Raw genomic sequence first — 16,505 nt, forward strand, 5'->3', positions numbered from 1 at the left:
AAGTATCTGTGATTAATTTATTAGAAACACTAACTCATTCTTACAACTCCTTAATTAGTGCCTCATTTCTTGCCCTTGCAGCATTCCATCATTGAGAGAATCTTCTTTTTAGGAGAGAAAAAATCCGAGAAATAGGTGAAGATATATAAATTTCTGCATTCCAACTAAATCTTGCTTTACAGTCATTGCGATTCTACATAAAGTTTTCTTTCTGGAAATGTAAATGTTATATAACTGTATTTCTTATATTGCAAGACAAGTTAAAACACAATTGTGGAGTAAATAGTTGCCTTCAAATGGTGTAAGGCTAAATACGAGGGTTGGAACGTAAATAGTGGCAACTATTTATTCACAACCGATACAAAAGAGTTACATGTTTGTACCTGTTACTGTCCTTCAAAGTAGTCACCAGCGTTGTGTAGAACCCGTTACCACCGATGTGGAAGGCGTAGTAAACCGTTAGCAGAGCCTGTTCTGTTGATGGTGCGAATGGATCGGCCTACTGCCTGCCGAATCTCTGGAACAGTTCTGAAGTGAGTGCCACGAAGTGGTTCAAAAAAATGTTCAAATGTGTGTGAAATCTTAAGGGACTTAACTGCTAACGTCATCAGTCCCTAAGTTTACACACTACTTAACCTAAATTATCCTAGTGACCAACACACACACCCATTCCCAAGGGAGGACTCGAACCTCCACCGGGACCAGCCGCCGTCCATGACTGCAGCGCCTTACACCGCTCGGCTAATCCCGCGCGGCACGAAGTGGTTCTTTATCTTCGGAATCAAATCAAAATCGCAAGGACTTAAGTCCGGGGAGTATGATACAGTACTTCCCAGTTCCATCGTGCGAACAGAGCAGCCACAGCTTGCGCTGTATGCGCCCGCGCATTATCGTGCAAAATGATGGGTGGGTTGCGCAGAAAGTGTCGCCGCTCCTTTCGCAAAGCTGTTCGCAGGTGATGCTCCAAAACCGAACAGTAATACTGTGCATTGACGGTCTGTCGTGGAGGAACGTAATGCGTTAGGATAACACCGTCACAGCCGTACACGAGAATCACCATAGCTTCAGACCGCTCCATTCGCAACCTCAACAGAACAGGTCCTGCTAACGGTATACTCCGTCTTCCACATCCCTGGCAACTGGTTTTACGCAACGCTGGTGACTACTTTGAAGGACAGTAACAGGTGCAAACATGTAACTCTTTTGTATCGGTTATGAATAAATAGTTGCCGCTATTTAAGTTCCAAGCCTCGTATGTAACGTTTTCTGTGTTAATTAAATTTTCATAATTAAATATAAATGGATTTTATTGGCTTATTTGATGGATTTTTTTATTTTTTTGTCTGCATGGTTTTTTTCGGCGGATTAAATTACAGCAACTCTGATTTATACACAGCACGTTACATATGAGAGTCAGCTGCCAACTTCTGTACCAGTCGCCGATCCTCTCTGCACGTCTTCCTGCATTTCGCCGCAATCTTCTAGCTTGCCGACTGCTCTATTTACGACAGCAACATCCGCAAAAAGCTTCATCGAACTTCTGACAGTAACTACTAGGTCATTTATAAATACTGTGAAATCTAATATGCCCGCATCTCGTGGTCGTGCGGTAGCGTTCTCGCTTCCCACGCCCGGGTTCCCGGGTTCGATTCCCGGCGGGGTCAGGGATTTTCTCTGCCTCGTGATGGCTGGGTGTTGTGTGCTGTCCTTAGGTTAGTTAGGTTTAAGTAGTTCTAAGTTCTAGGGGACTTATGACCACAGCAGTTGAGTCCCATAGTGCTCAGAGCCATTTGAACCATTTTTGAAATCTAATGGTTCTATAACAGTCCCTTGGGGTTTACTCCAAGGTATTTTTATGTCTGAAGAATTTTATCCTTTACGAATAATTTTCTGTGAAAGCCAATCACACATCTGCTCTGAGATTCCGTAACCTCGTATTGTGTTCGTTACAACTGAATCAGAGGTTACGTCCGCTACCCAGGCATCAGTACACTGGTTTCCTCGTGTGTGCCGTACGCTTGATCATGGCATCTTATGGTTCAAATGGCTCTGAGCACTATGGGACTTAACATCTGAGGTCATCAGTCCTCTAGAACTTAGAACTACTTAAACCTAACTAACCTAAGGAGAACACACACAGCCATGCCCGAGGAAAGATTCGAAACTGCGACCGTAACGGTCGCGCGGTTCCAGACTGAAGCGCCTAGAACCGCTCGGCCACCCCGGTCGACTATGGCATCTTAAACGCAAGAGTTAAACAATGTAGGAAAAGGGGAGGAAGAATGGATCCACAGGCACGTGGTCACATGAAACCTTTTCGTTGGCCTACGTTGTTAGGTAGCGTTGTGCGACAAGTAAATGAAAGTGAGTGTTCTAAGAAGAAAACTTCCTACCAAGTTCGGACCACGGGAAACTGGGACAACATTTTGAGAAATGAAGAAACCGATGAAGAGTTCGTATTACAGATAAAGTAGTGACCTTTGCATTGGGCTTTATCGATAAACCACAGGAAACGAAATGGACCCGTACCTCTTCGTATGAAATTTACGGTGGGCCTTTAAAAGTGCTTCACAATGAGAGTGCAGTAAACAAACAGAAAATAGGCAGGAAATGTACCACAAAGCTTGAATATGTAAATGATCAGCATTTCAGCACACAAAATAGGAATAACGCCTTCTACATTGTATACAGGTGTAACGGGAATAAGTTCAGATATTTTTATTTACACACCTCGGTGTATTAATTATTTTTTCTCTGTGTCAAACAGTGTTCCCACAAACACGTCACAAACTTCACGACTTGAGGTTTTTTGCACGCCTGTCAGTACAGACTAACCATTTGCGTCCATGCATCCACACTTCAACACCTAACGTGATGCCTAGGGGGAAATAAGCATTAATGGCTTGCTCTTGCCACATCCACTTGGAGGTACTAACCAACCTAAAAACACACGATTTGTAATAGCTATTATTATTAGTCAGCAAATGATATAAATCCAGATGTAATGTAACCTAAAAACACACGATTTGTAATAGCTATTATTATTAGTCAGCAAATGATATAAATCCAGATGTAATGTTGTTCAGTAACCAAATGGTTCAAATGGCTCTGAGCACTATGCGACTTAACTTCTGAGGTCATCAGTCGCCTAGAACTTAGAACTAATTAAACCTAACTAACCTAAGGACATCACACACATCCATGCCCGAGGCAGGATTCGAACCTGCGACCGTAGCGGTCGCTCGGCTCCCGACTGTAGCGCCTAGAACCGCACGGCCCACCGGCCGGCCGTTCAGTAACCGTCCTCAGTCATCAATAGAAATATTTGCACTTACACCAATTACTTCCTGTATTTAAGTCTTACGCAGCAGTTTCTCACTCAGAAATGGCCTTGACTGTTGGTTATTTGTGCGTGTAAAGTCTCGTGCGAGACAGAAAGAACAGCGGGTGTCGAAGTTCGACATCGCGAGGATAGTGGCGAGTGGAGACGTCGGTTTATCGTTCCGCAATATTGCTGCTCGAGTTGGTCGGGATCCCACGACTACTGTGCGAATGTGGAGTCAGTGGGCTCAGGAGGGCTATAGTACACGCCATGCAGGATCACAACGGCCCCACGCGTTTAGCGCCCGAGAGTAAAGATATACTATTAGCTCAGCTGTGCAGGATCGTACGGCCACGTCACGTACCCTGACTTAGGGAATGGGATTTTCTGCATCCAGGCAGGCATCCAGATGAACAGAGCGACGGCGTCTGGAGCGCCACGGACTGCCAACACGGCGACCATTGTTGCTGTTTCCCATGACGCAGCAGTAGGGAGTGACGCGCGGACACTGGTGTGCTCGACGTCTACACTGAATACAGGAGTGTAACGAGGTAGCCTCTTCAGTCCAGTTCCTGTTCTGCGTACAGCATCACGATGGACGTATCCCTGTGTGGAGGCTGTGAGGAGAATGGATGTTGCCACTTTCCATTCGTCATCGTCATAATGGCTCAGCACTGGCTTTATTTGGATAGGGTGCCATTGAGTACGCAATACGACTAACTACGATTCGCGCAGCCGGCAATTTGGACAGCAGCCGTTACACAACTGACATGTTAAAGCCGGAGGATGTTCTCTATCTTTGCCGTTTCCGTGTTATCTTTCAACACGGTAATGCAACATAGCGTTTTGCCTGTGCTGAACTCGATACAGAGTGTTCCAACTGATGCCCTGCCAGCTCGTTTTCCAGATTTCTTTCCCATCTGGTAATGAATTGCCGAGAGACGGGCACGCCAATACTCGGAAGCCACGGAGATTCATGATCTCTGGCGTAGATTTCAAGCAGCATGGATGGTGATGGATGGATATGGTGTTATGGGCGCTCAACAGTGTAGTCTTTAGCGCCCGTCAAGCAGCATGGAATGACGTACACGCATCTAACATCCAGGTTCTCTCCGATTCTGTTTCTAGCTAAGCTAGGGCCACTATTGCTGCCAGAGTGGCAGCTCTGTGTACTGAATTTCCTTCTGTCTGTACCCCAAACCGCGTACAGACTTAATCATGTGTTGTTCCTATTATTCTGTAGGTGCACCATAAGAAAAAAACGTTAGTTGCTATCCTTCCTGTTGTTAAAATTTCAGTGGGTAGCAGTGCACACGCATTATTGATCATTCGCCAAATCACTGTCAAGTGGGTTACATATGTGTGTATAAGGGGCGATCAAAAAATTCCCATTCGAAGGCCTTAGAGTCCAAAATCGGTATGCCGTTCAGGCAAAATCGCCTCGAGCACTGAGGCAATCATCACACCGACGCACCAGGTCGAAGACTGCCGTTTGGTAAGACACCGTGTTCTGCTGCATGAAGAAGTCAGTAACTGCCTGCTGCACATTGTCGTTCGACAGGAATTGTACACCCTACAGGGCGTCATATTCGCAAGGGAAGAGATCAGGACTATTGGGCGGATGCTGGAGTGTCAGCCACTAGAGCCTCACAGTTGAGGCTGACCTTCCAGATTGACTGGCGCCTTGTGTCGCATCGCGGTTACTAGGAAGGAGGCGCTCCGTTCCAAAACGGTGGTTTTCGACAGAGTTGTTGCCCCATACATATTCTTCATTGTCCGATGCATGTCTTGTCCTTCGGCAGCCAAGAAAACAATAACAGCACGTTGGTCTTGTCGGGACGTGTTTGGTAACAACGTCGCCATAGTTCACATTTCCACATTTACCGTACCTACGTCGGAAAAATCTGAACGGCACACTAATCCCTCGCTTAATTGTCGGTATTTATGTTCCCGCATCGTAGCAACGCCCTCAAACAGAAGCTGTTTGATCGTCCCCTATACAGGGTGGCCCATTGATAATGACCGGGCCAAATATCTCACGAAATAAGCATCAAACGAAAAAACTACAAAGAACGAAACTCGTCTAGCTTGAAAGGAGAAACCAGATGGCGCTATGATTGGCCTGCTAGATGGCGCTGCCATAGGTCAAACGCATATCAACTGCGTGTTTTAAATAGGAACCCCCATTTTTTATTACAGATTCGTGGAGTACGTAAAGAAATATGAATGTTTTAATTGGACCACTTTTTTCGCTTTGTGATAGATGGCGCTGTAATAGTCACAAATGTATACGTACGTGGTATCACGTAACATTCCGCCAATGCGGACGGTGTTTGCTTCGTGATACATTACCCGTGTTCAAATGGACCGTTTACCAATGGCGGAAAAGTTCGATATCGTGTTGATGTATGGCTATTGTGATCAAAATGCCCAACGGGCATCCATCACAAAGCGAAAAAAGTGGTCCAACTAAAACATTCACATTTCTTTACGTACTACACGAATATGTAATAAAAATGGTGGTCCCTATTTTTAAAAAACGCAGTTGATATCCGTTTGACTTATGGCAGCCCCATCTAGCGGGCCAACCATAGCGCCATCTGGTTTCCCCCTTCAAGCTAGACAAGTTTCGTTCTTTGTAGTTTTTTTCGTCTGACGCTTATTTCGTGATATATTTGGCTCGGTCCACCCTGTATATTCTCCATTCCACTATAGAATGTTTGACAGTGGGTATGTCTGTAGCGAGTATACTTTAGCATTTCTTTCATTTCCATTCGAGGTTGTTATGTGGTGGAAGGATGCCTGCTCAGTTCCGCATGCATGATCTTTTATTAGCCTACTTGCATCTTCAAGACGAAAACAACATATGCTTTTAGAAGCTCCCTGAGAATTATACGAAAACTGAAAATCTGAATGAAGAGAGTCCACTAGGCAACAATGCATTAGAGAGACGTTAGTGGCTGCGGCCGCTGAAATCAAAAGAGAACCCACGAATGATGACAAGCAAAGCGTTGGTACAATCTCTGAAAAGATATATGCACGAAGCATACAGAAACTACCACCTTCATACCTTAGCAAAAGACCTGGCAGAGAACCAAAATTCTGGTCAAATGTAAGATCGCTAACCATGTCTAAGGTTTCCACTTAGTCCTTTGTTTACTAGTCTGTTGTCGCAGTTGAACAGCAAAACAAAAGCCGAAGTTTTAAATTTCACATTCAAGAAATCGTTCACGCAGGAGAATCGTACAAGCATACCGTCATTTGACCGTCGACAGACTCCCGTATGGATGACATAGTAATAAGCGTCCCTGGCGTGGAGAAACAACTGAAAGATTTGAAAGAAAATAAGTCACCAGGTCCGGATGGAATCCTAGTTCGGTTAACAAAGAGTACTCGACGGCATTGACCACTTACCTAGCTTGCATTTATCGCAAATCTCTCACTCAGCACAACGTCCCAAGCGACTGGAAAAAGCGCAGGTGACTCCTGTATATAAGAAGAGTAAGAGAACGGACCCGCGAAGTTGCAGACCAATATCCGTAACATCGGTTTGCTGCAGAATCCTTGAATATTTTCTCATTTCGAATATAATAAATTTTCTTCAGACTAAGAAGCTTATGACCACAAATCAGCATGGTTTTAGAAAATGTCGCTCGTGCGAAACTCGACTTGCTGTTTCCTCACATGATATACTGCGGACTATGGATGAAAGGCAACAGGCGGATTCCACATTTCTAGACTTCCGAAACGCATTTGACACGTTGCCCCATTGCAGGCTGTTCGTGAAGGTACGAGCGTGTGGAATAAGTTCACAGGTATGTGAGTGGCTTGAAGACTTCTTAAGTAATAGAATCAAATATGTTGTCCTCGACGGTAAGCGACACAGTCAAGTTGTTTAAGTATCTAGCATAACTTTGCAAAGCGATACGAAATAGACCGAGCGTGTAAGGATTGTAGTAGAGAAGACCGATGGTCGACTTCCATTTATTGGGAGAGTTCTAGGAAACAGTGGTTCACCTGTAATAGACAGCGCATGTAGGGCGCTGGTGCGACCTGTGCTTGAATGCTGTTCAAGTGTTTCAGATACGTACCAGACTGGACAGAAGAGGGCATCGAAGCAGTTCAGAGGCGGGCTCCTAGATTTGTTACCAGTAGGTTCGAACAACACGTGTTTCGGACATGCTTCGGAAACTCAAACGGGAATCCGTAGAGGGAAGGCGACTTTCTTTTCGATGAACACTATTGCGAAAATTTAAAGAACCGGCATTTGAAACTGACTGCCGAATGATTCTACTGCCGCCAACATACGTATATTGCGCTTAAGGGCCACGAAGATAAGATACGAGAAAGTACGGCTCATACGGACGCATACAGACAGTCGTTTTTCCCTCGCTCTATTTGCGAGCGGAACAGGAAAGTGCCGGCCGTTGTGGTCGAGCGGTTCTAGGCGCTTCAGTATGGAATCGCGCGACTGCTACGGTCGCAGGTTCGAATCCTGCCTCGGGCATGGATGTGTGTGATGTCCTTAGATTAGTTAGGTTTAAGTAGTTCTAATTTCTAGGGGACTGATGACCTCAGATGTTAAATCCCATAGTGCTCAGAGCCATTTTTTGGAACAGGAAAGGAAATGACTGGTAGTGGTACATGGTACCTCCGCCATGCACCGTACGCCGGCTTGCGGAGTATCTGTGTAGATGTAGAAATGTACTATTGTTTCCTACGAATTTACACATACAACATAAATTAACCATGATGTAGCTAATATCAGCCTAACGCGAATCTCGACTACGGCCTGGATACATTGATGCAGTCGTATTTTGGAAGAACAGAGTTCGAATTCCTCGCGGTTTTCCTGCCTAAAGTTTCCGATGCTTTCGCTTAATCACTCGAGGCGTATTCTGTAATGTACTCTTCAACACTTTCCATACATTTCTCCCTTTGAGATCTAGCGGCTCTTTAAACGCTTAGCTCCCGTGTTTTGCACATACACAAATCACCCTCTGCCACTAGTGGAAACATAAGGCCATATCTTACTGGTCTGTAAAGGAAGAAAGGACAGATGATTAGGCTTTAAGGCCGGTCCACAAAGAGATCACTGAATTCGGAGTTCAGGCTCTGATACAGGTTCAGAGAAAGCACCCTTTCACTGATGGATATAGGGAAAGCAGAGAAGACCAAATTCCGAATGGGTGTAAGGGAATTTGAACCCGGTTCGTCTCAAATGCGAATCTAGCGTCTTAACGACTTTGCCACCTTACTCGAATTTCTGTGTTGAAGAAGTACGTGTGAGGTCTAAATCTGCCACGGACGATACTAAGTATATAAGTACTGCGGCGGCCTCTAAAACAGTAGCTGTCTGACACATGTACCTGTGCAAAATAACTTTGCCCCGATTTTATGTGTTGTCTGTTTAAACAAGCTACAGACGATCCTGGGCTTCACAATACTGATCTATAACGCGGTGCAGTGTGTGCACATCGGCTGGACAGCTGTGTAACTTCAAGCGCGGAAGGAGTTTCGCATTACACTTTGAACGTTTCCATAACAGCTCGTCGATGACCTTTATGAGTACGCGCACACGCTAGACATACAAGTCAGAGTGTGTTTCAGTGTTATGAGACGCTAGAGCGGCGTTTCCTTGCGCAAACATATCTGTGCACGCGCTGCGCCGAGCAGTCTTCTAACGTTAATGAGATTTGCCGGTGGCTGCGGCTGAGCGCTGCTTGTCCCCACAAGTGGTCTACTGCAGTTTTACTAACACGTCCGTCAGCTGCGCACAGCGCAGCATGCAACTTGCATTCGCTTACCGAAAGTGTGAACTCTGTCGTTAAGCCACTGAGTTCGTGTTCTGGCGGAAATGATTCAAAGGCCTCAATACGGCCAGTATTGCGTAGGATTTCCGTGATTCCCTTGAACCACTTGAGAGAACTTAAAGAACGCCATGACCACTGGTGTAAACGTACACATACGCCTAGTCCAAAAAATGTTTCGAGAATGGATTAATGAAATATACAGAAGAGTTAAGGTGGTGCTTTTATTTCTACATGTTTTTTTATATGCCAGAGTGGTTGTCACCCTCAACAGACTCACGTCTATCCTTAAATTGTTGAAACAACTCACATGCCATTGCTTAACTCTAAGCTTGCTTACCTAAAGTCTGTCTTAGCATGCAGTGAGTTTCAGCTGCAGTTCTGCGGGGCTTAAAAGAAAACATAATGCAGGTCCTTTGTCTCTTCAAGTCGGCCGTTGTGAAATTCGCAGACTCAGTAGAGCACGACGTAGAGAAATCAGCAATGACTTTCACACCGATGCACTCACAATCACGCTACGAGGAAGACTGGCATTTGAAAAACACATCAAGAGGCGCCAAGTGGCGAAAGTTTGGTCTGCTTTCGACCAATATTCAACTTTTCGGAAATTTCGTGTTGCACCTCGTACGAGGAACTTCACCAGATTAAGCGAGAGGACATAGTAAACTTCTTAGTGACGACCAGTAAACCTCCACCTTCAATTCTTTAAAGAAGCGAATTCCATTTTATAGAACAGCTTCACACGTATGATTTCTATACAGATGAATTAATGTGTTCAAATATTTCACGTTAACAATGTAAGTGAGAAAAGTTTGGTAAAGATTTGAAATTAATGTTTTAACTTTGTTGGAAGTCCTAAGTGCTGTGATTATCTAACACTGAATGAGTTTAGTCTGGGAACTTTCGCTCTGTTTTGAGCTAACACTTCACTCATCTCAATGTTACTGACGTCTTATCTCTTGAACTGTGAATCGTATAGTAATTTGATTTTGCATGTACATTGACTGGTGTATGTGGGTACTATCTTCAAAATGTGTAGAGGTAGTACAGTACTAAAGAAGTAATAAATTAAAAAGTCATGCCTGATGCTCAAGTCTTACTGTACGAACAGCAAAAATGTAGTAGGCGACAGTTTTTCCTTTCATGATTTTGTTTGTGTGTATATGTGTGGGAGGAGGGTGGGTTATCATGAGAAAAACATCGAAAAGGGTTTGAAAGTATGTATAAAGTTCGTTGCAAGCCGCTAACTGCTCTCATTCCCAAGTAATGGATGAATAAGTCCGGGTAATTTACGCAGTGAATTACGCTGCCGCAACACGTACTCGTGTACACCGTTTCTAACTGTAGTACTTGGCTTACTGTGTTAAATCTTTAACATAAGATTACGCGTCTTAATGAGTATATTAGGCAGCTTTCCCAATTCGTTTAGTGATTATATGAAATGTTAAAAATCAAATTGTTGTAACCCCTGCTAGCAGTTAGACAGGCAACCGCAACTGGGACCGAGCATCGGATTAGCCATTTAGTAAGAATAATGTGTGACGCAGGCTTGTGAAAAAATGAAGAACTTTAAAAAATATCCTTGCTTTTTCTTGCAAAGATTTGTCAACTCTGAGTGAATCTCTCGCTCGTTGAGCACGACGCTTTGACGTGCATTTTCCCGGGACTGCCTTCCCTGGCGGGTCTGCTTATAGCGCGCAGACAGGCGAGCAAAAACGTCGCGTTTGTCGCTACAGCCAGCTTAACTTTTTTGTCGCCATTTACTGCGGAAGCGCCGCCATATGGCGTCATTTGTGCGTCCGAACCAAACGCACGCGCAATGTCGTAGCGCGATAAAAACCTCGATTCAATTAGTGCGTCCTCACTGCGCCTCAATGATATTATTGGCTCTGTCCAGAACTAAGTTTTGAGTCGACCTGCAAGACGAAATAGGGTGGCAGAGCTGCCAGAATACTGGAAGCAAATGGAAAAAGAACAGGGCTCCGGTGCGATGCACAATTTTCGTCGCCCAACAAGTTTCAGTTAATGCCTGATTCTGAAAAAAAAAAAAAAAAAAAATACCGCAAATCATAATTAATTTCCGAAAATCGTGATTTGACACAATAGCTGCATGTCATTTCTTTATTAAAACACTCAGTTTCGGTCAAACTATAGATCATCCTCAAGCACGAAGAACGGCATTAATTGAAGGTCAAGCGACCAAACGTTTTCGTACGTATTAAGATCAGCGTTACACATCCAGTATATTAAAATTGTAGATTGCAGAAACGGCACCCGATTTACACATTGAACGGTATGTGGGCATACTTTTTTACTGGACATCGACTGTATTGCAGTGTTGCTCTGTGAAAGTCCTCATCGTCCGAAAATCTACGATTACTACGAATGAGTTCCTCGACTGGCTGCACATTGCCGATCGACTTTCTTCCCGATCAGCGTCACACACGCACGTGCGACCTTGTTCAAACTGCTGCCACTATTTCACTATGGCAGGATGCGATACTGCTTCTGCTCTACACACCGGCAGAATATCACAGTGAATCTGTGTGCAATTCTACTTCTACTGCCCCGCGTACTTCAACTCTGGAGTGTGCTCCCAGTCGTTGCGCCACGTCACTCCCTGTCTGCGATGCACCTGTTATGCGTACCGCAGGATCTGCAGGAAACCCGGGACTTGTCCTCTGTTCTGACAATGCGCCCACTCTCCACTCGTGGTGGGCAATGTCTTAGTGGCGAACGACATGTATAACTAACTTTTTGAAGTCCCCTCGCACTATCTGGTTATTTCTCTTTGTTACAGGCATTACCTTACTTTTACCCTCGCTCAAACAAATCTTTATCCACATTTAAACGGATCTGCCATTCATTACATCAAAAAGAGACTCAGTCGATGCCTTTCTCCAAATCCTTACACTGTTAGACGATCTTTCCTGTGCACAATTGAATCGTCAGCGAACAATTTATAGTGTGATCATATATGACGAACTGTACATACAGATTGGACAGAAACAGTCTGAAAAGCTTGTAAGCGTGTTGCAGGGTAGACTGAGCTGATAAATAATTGTTAAGAAAAATATTCGATACGTTGCGCCGTGTCCGAGTTCATTCGCACTGAAGTTAGCGAGTCAGGTCGTTGCGCGCGCAAATTCATGCCGCCCGCCTGAGACGGTGTCGCCAAACGTGTTCGTCGTTTGTTTTCCTAAACCCGAACAAGAGAGCGATACAAAAATTGTACATGGGACGGTAGTAAGCATAGAACCCGAGTCAAAAGCGGGGCAGTCTCGTGTGCTACCATCTCCGCTGTGACAACAACTGACACTAATTGTATCTAGCGGACCGCTTGAATTTGCGCTCGCAACTTATCCTGCAACTCCCTGACTAGCTTTTCAAACTGTTCCTGACCACCCTGTATATAAAGACCGCCCGGCTAGCCGCGCGGTCTAACGCGCAGCTTCTCGAGCGGGAAGGCGTGCCGGTCCCCGGCACGAATCCGGCCGGCGGATTAGTGTCGAGGTCCGGTGTGCCGACCAGTCTATGGATGGTTTTTTAAGGCGGTTTTCCATCTAACGGCGAATCCGGGCTGGTTCGCCTTATTCCGCCTCAGTTACACTATGTCGGCGATTGCTCCGCAAATACTGTCTCCACGTACGCGTACGCCATCGTTACCATGCAAGCATTTGGGGTTACATTCGTCTGGTATGAGAAGTTCCCGGGAGTGGGGGTAGGGGGGGGGGGCGGTACCACTGGGGGCCGAACCGCACAATAATCTTGGGTTCGGTGTGCGGCAGCGGTGAGGTGGGTGGACTGCGGCCTGTTGTGGTGTTGTGAACCACTGAGGACTACGGCGGGACGAAGCCTCTCCGTCGTTTCTAGGTCCCCGGTTTAATACGCAATACACACACCCTGTATATAAGGCGTACTACGAACATAAGAGGTCCTATTAGAGGTCCTTGCGACACACGCAGTGTTAATTTCGTTTCTATTATTCAAGTATTCCTCGAACCAGTCAGACATTTCGGAAAACACTCCATATGACAGTAAAGGAGTTAACCAAAAATATGGAAACACCGCGAAAAGTGCATGCTTTAACGCTAGCCAAGCCTGCAGGTGCGCTGTTGTCTTTGACCACGAACAGCACCTGTGGCATTGTCCTCAGTCTGTTGCAAGTGCCAGTCGAGGTCAGAACAGTCTTCTGTGTAGTTGTGAGTGCATATGTTGGAGTTAGTGAATTCGAACGTGGGCAAATTGTTGTTGCTTGTGTAGTGGGTGCTTTATTATCCACTGAGTGAATGTTGCGTGATCGAGGAGAGGGAGGGGGGAGACGGTCAGTGAAGAGGACTGTGACGCAAAATAAGAGGACAACAGTTGGAAAAGACACTGCAGAAGTGAATGTCGCATTCGCGAACCGTGGCAAGATCAAAATATGATGATAAGCTGGGAATAGCAGCGCCAGCCAGAATTCCATAACCATCACTGATGCGAATCCCCATAACAGGGAAACGCGGTGCCGAATCCGTGAAACCTGTACTATGGAGCGATGGAAGAATTTGGTCGGATGAGTCTCGTTGCACACTTTTTCCAACTTGTCACCGAGTTTGCGTCCCGAGAGTGAAACATGGTGGGGGTTCAGTGACGATTTGGGCAGACATATCATGGTATGTCATGAGTACCATGGTTACTCTGCAGGGTCGCGTTACTTCCAATGATTGATCATTTTGCCCGACAAGGTCCTTCCAATGGTACAATGTTCATTTCCCCAATAGTGATGTTGTGTTCCAAGAGGAGAGGTGTGATAACGTGCAGAGATCGCAGTGGCAGAGCAAAGTCGGCAACGCGAATCAGTACCACAGATATTAGCGAGGGCTCGCTGCGGTCCACGACGACATATGGGAAGCGCTCCAGAAGACTGCACCTCCCTCCCAGCCAGTGTGCGATTTGAAGGGGGGATGGGGGGATCCCCCCCCCCCCCCTCTGCATCAGACCATCCCGTCCTCTGGCTTTAGTTTAGTTTATGCATCCCAACCTGGGATGTTTATTTCCCACGCACTGGAGTGAAACTTTACATATAATTTAAATTTGTGGAGCCGAACACTGAAAGTTTTTAATACAGTCTTACTATTAATATGTTTGCTTATTAATTTTGAAAAAGTGTTATGTAGTAGTTAAGCATTTCAAAACATTTAGAACTAAATCATCATTCTCATGTTGTCATTGTTGCTTTCGTCATCCGTTTCCTTGCGAACTTGCGAGGGAAGTAGTGTGGCAGTCATACCTCAGCAGTCGTACCGCAGAGTTGGGTGAGCTGGGGGCTGAAATTCCCACCCCCGGCCCTGACACAGGGTGGTGACCGGCCCGTTGCCTGTGCGAACATTTACCGTTAGGCCACCTTTTGGCAACGGTATGGCGCGGACTAACGCGCCTGGGACGAAACCACAAAGTAGTGCGAAGTGAGCAACGGTACTGGTCAGACGGGATCGGACAGTCTGACTTCGCTAGCCGCGAACCATGTGGGTGGAGCTTAACGCAGGCTCCCCAGCATCGCGTACTCCAAATTAATTGGTGCCGTTCGTTCGTCGCCTCGCGTCCGCCAGACACGCGGCGATCTTCACACGTTCCCGCTTCAGTAGCTTCATTAGTGAGTTGAGTGCGTCCAGGCCTGTAAGAACTACGGAATTTCAGGATATCATTCAAACAAAGCAAAATTTCTGATTTCCTTAAGAGCAGTGCATTACCTGATACGTGTACAAACTCTGACAGTCAGGATACTAACAGTGGTGCTAAAAGAGTTAAAATAAATAAAAGTATAAATTAACCTGCCGCATGCAACATACGCCGCAAGATGATGCCGTTGTAGCAGGCTACAAGATGACGCACGCCACATTTCCGTAGCATGCCACAATGTTTGCAAGACGTCACCCCGCGTAAAAGGCTTTAGAGCCAGGTCTGTATTGTATGGTGGATGTGATGTGTTGCGTACGAAACTAAAACCTGCAATCGGATCCAAACGTCGTGGAAAACTGTGAAGAGGTGTGCAAAATTGGTTACAGATGCAACCGAAAAACATATTTTCTGATGAAATAAAAAAAAAACTCGTAAAACATCGGGAAAACTGCACTGAAGTGCAGGGAGGTTACGTAGAAAAGTAACGCATGTTTCAGTTTTCTATCATCAGAATAAGTACAGCTTTTCACAAATGTGCCTCTATGTGGATGATTTTGTAAATAAGCTTTACCTATAATGTACTTTTAAAGATATAACAAGGGATGGCTTTTATGATAGTGCATACGCGTGAATAGTGAGTTTCGGCATTAACATCTGTTTATAAATGTTTAACCATGGGTAACGCCACGGTCCAAGCTGGTAACATATATAATTATACTAACCCTCTAAGACATCCCCCCCCCCCCCCCCCCACTGGTAAAAGCACAAATCACACACTGCTCCCAGCAACTGCAGCGCCCTCGCACTGAGGTCAATATAGTGTTGGGCAGGCAAGAGCTCAGCCTAGTTCGAGACCTCAACTGCAGCAATCAACATCATCACCTCGGATCAACGAGTAGTTAAAGTTTCGGACGAACTTGTATTTTTGTACCTCAGGAGAACAGTTTCTTAATTAGTGCATCAGGTGATACTTTGCTAGTCAATGACAGTCGTAAATTATTCAGTACTCGAGTGGCAAAAAAGTGTGTCAAAGTTAAGTAAATCTTTTATTTATTAATGTAATAGAGTGAGGTAATATTTCGTTTGTTCTAGTTTTATGTGCTACTTGACGCAGCAATCAAAGGACCCAGAGTTGTGGCCGACGAAAGTAGTTTCGCCTGTTCGCAACAACAGGGACCTCATTCGCACAGCTCGCATCGTCTAGGACTGCTTTTGCGAGCAGTAGGATGAATTGTTGCTTCTCCCCTGGCCACCTCAGGCAACGGCCTTGCCGCAGTGGACACACCGGTTCCCGTGAGATCACCGAAGTTAAGCGCTGTCGGGCATGGTCGGCACTTGGATGGGTGACCATCCAGGCCGCCATGCGCTGTTGCCATTTTTCGGGGTGCATTCAGCCTCGTGATGCCAATTGAGGAGCTACTCGACCGAATAGTAGCGGCTTCGGTCAAGAATACCATCTTACGACCGGGAGAACGGTATGCTGACCCTACGCCCCTCCTATCCGCATCCTCCACTCAGGACGACACGGCGGCCGGATGGTCCCGGTAGGCCACTCGTGGCCTGAAAACGGAGTGCGCACCTGGCCACCTCAGCCATCACATCTTAGTATTATTGTGCCTTTGTTGTTTACTTTGGAGAGAAGGGGACGTGATAGCTATAAACCTCCATCCTCGGCTGAATCAAAAAATTGCCACTATTTTGCAGGAGGAATT

At 45.6% G+C, this 16,505-nt stretch overlaps 1 long non-coding RNA gene and 1 pseudogene across 1 annotated transcript in view; both read left to right on the top strand.

The window, feature by feature from the left end:
- The window catches only part of LOC126253096 (uncharacterized), a 1,024,558-nt gene that overhangs the window by 130,894 nt on the left and 877,159 nt on the right, over positions 1-16,505 (top strand). The window lies entirely within an intron of this gene.
- On the top strand, positions 16,051-16,168 carry LOC126253968 (5S ribosomal RNA; annotated as a pseudogene).

The sequence above is a fragment of the Schistocerca nitens genome, chromosome 4 (genome assembly GCF_023898315.1).
Source record: "Schistocerca nitens isolate TAMUIC-IGC-003100 chromosome 4, iqSchNite1.1, whole genome shotgun sequence".
NCBI classification, from domain to species: Eukaryota; Metazoa; Arthropoda; class Insecta; order Orthoptera; family Acrididae; genus Schistocerca; species Schistocerca nitens.